This window comes from Lupinus angustifolius, chromosome LG15, assembly GCF_001865875.1.
Source record: "Lupinus angustifolius cultivar Tanjil chromosome LG15, LupAngTanjil_v1.0, whole genome shotgun sequence".
NCBI lineage: Eukaryota > Viridiplantae > Streptophyta > Magnoliopsida > Fabales > Fabaceae > Lupinus > Lupinus angustifolius.
The window spans coordinates 12,088,700-12,091,682 of NC_032023.1; positions in this window are offsets into that span (position 1 = coordinate 12,088,700).

Below are 2,983 nucleotides of genomic sequence, written 5' to 3' on the forward strand. Positions count from 1 at the left end.
GTTCCAATTTCTCAATTTTAACCTCATCGAGGATTTCCATAGTAGAAATGAATTTCTCCACCTGAAGTGACAGATCTAAATCCATAGAGCCGAGAATAATTTATATGGCTTTCTTAATTTAAGCTGAAATATTTGCAACACTAGTAAAAGAACAAAACAAATTGTAATCATTCTTGCAATTAAAGTCACATTCAACTTTAATACTTAGATTCAAATGATGATAAGACACATCACGAGTTACCTAGCACAACATTAATATTCAGTCTTTGGACAAAAATATTAACTTGTAAGTAGTACACTCAATGTAGTAATCAAACATTGATAATCAGTCATGTCAAATAATAAGTCTTTCTTTGGACCGACTTATTATTCACATAGAAAGTCATATGATTATCACATATTTATTCCTACAAGTATGTTTGTAATTTGGGCTAAATGGTAATCTTCCTTTGGGCCGATCATTATTCACATAAAATGCAAACATACAATTGGTTTGATATTTCATATCGATCACTAATGATACTCTTGTTTGTAATGGTCAAACATTGATCATAATGCATATCAAATAATAAACCCTTCTTTGGACTGGTTTATCATTCACATATGCAACCTTATAATAATCACATGTTAACTATCACATGTGTGTGTATATAATATGGCCAAATAATAATCTTTTTTTGGGCCGATTAATACTCGCATGGATACATATATGTACTAGCATCTGACATTTATTATGAACAATTCACAGAAAAGATGTCACTTTGGCGACTTTATATTTAATAGGTTCACTTAAAATGTCAAACAATTTTATTTTTCAAAATAAAAATCATCTAGTTGAGTTTGAATCAACATAACCTTAATCCAAAACATATGCTACTTATATCCATATATAAATACATATATCTATTATAGCCTATTCGTAGCATGCATCATTTCCATCACAAGGACTGTATTTCGAATTCCAATCGTGGTCTTTTTTTAATTTTCCATAAAAAATATATTATCATTTTATACATGGCAGGACACACTGTCCAAATGGAAACAATGCTTCAACAATAGCAATCACTTAATAATGCAATCAATCACCAACGAATGCAACTAACCATAAGTGTTGTAACCATTTAAACAAACAAGTATACATAAAACAAGATATGTTCACATAATAGACCCATCACAAGATATCTAGCAAAGCATTAATTTCTAGTCTTTGGACAGAGAAATTAATTTGTAAGTGGTATTCTCAACGAAATGATCAAATATTAACAATTAGTTCTATCAAACAATAGTCTTTCTTTGGATCGACTATTATTCACATGAAAAAAAAAAATTATATTTGTTACATATTTATCATCACAAGTATATTATTATTTGGCCAAATTGTGTTTTCCTTTGGGCCGAACACAATTCGCATAAATAATCTCATACTCATTTGTGTAATTTTTATCAATTTTCACAATAGAGGTTACTTTGGCAACATATTGCATCAATTAATTCAAAAATAATTACCAGACAAAAAGTAAACAATACGAGTCCATTATAAAAAAAATAATTTTGGAATTAAAACCTTCAAATTTGATATCTTTTATAATTAATAAATTTAATCACACAATATAATTTCAAATAAAAAAGGATATATTACATATATATCAACCCATATAAAAATGGATGCAATCTTAGTCAAATGCAAAATAGATTCAGATCGAAATTCCAAATTGAATATAATCATGCATATCTTAAAACGTGTATATAACACTATATATATATACAGTTTCTTACACTAACATAGTAAAATATATATAAATTTAAGCATTAACCATAACCATTATATATATATATTAACTTTAATAAGTAATTTTAGACATCACAACAATCTCAAGCGGGAAGCAATTCCATATATATAATATATATATATATATATATATATATATATATATATATATATATATTAACTTTAATCAGTACTTTCAGACATCACAACAATTTTCAGCTGGAAACAATTACATATGTATGTATATATATTTTAATTCGCAATATATATATATAAAAAAACACAAATTAACTCATATATACCTTATATATATATATATACTTTAACGAATTACAAAATTGTAAAGTAACAAAAATCAATGTCCAACACTAAGGCATTAGTGTACATATAATATACATATTGCATAACAGTGTCATAAAAGTTAATGCAATGTTCATGCACATATCTGAATATATACTTCAACACATGTTGCAAGGATTCATAATACAAATTACTCGCAATTTAAATAAGCGGAAACAAATAAAAGTTATCCTCATGACTGATAAATACACAATTTTCATAACCAATAGTGGAATCATAAAAATCTCCAAAATTAAAAAATTAGGGTTCATAAAAAGTTGAGAAAAAATATCTTTAATGGAGAACCATAAAATTCAGAACTTATGGCTCTGATACCACTTGTTTAATATTTCCTGCTGATTAGTGAAATACAAATCCTTGGATCTTGAATCCAATGATTCTCACATATAATGTAAAACAATGATATAAAGTCATATATGAATCCATGTTCTTAGATCTACTCTTTTGATATACTTTATATACCTTTTCAGATAGAGTTTGGTATGATGGTCTTCCTCAACCAAATTCTTAATTCCTTTTGGGACTTTCGTTTTCTCTTTGATGGTGAGAGGTGAAAATTATTTGTGATGTGGTGTATTGGAGACCATAATTGTTCCTTATGTGTTAACTTATAGAGTTCTCATTATCCCTTGGCCAATCGTTTGGGTATCCACTCATTAAGCTCATATTTGTTATCAGTTTCAGAAGTCTTATATGTTATCAATAATTAGATCACTTGTTTTGTAACCCAAAAATAAATAGTCAATATAATTGTATTAAATATATTATGTTCACCTTAATTAGAAATTCTGAATTTCTAACGGTTTTAAGATGCATGTAGAGATGGAATATAAAAAATAAGCTAGGGATATATAT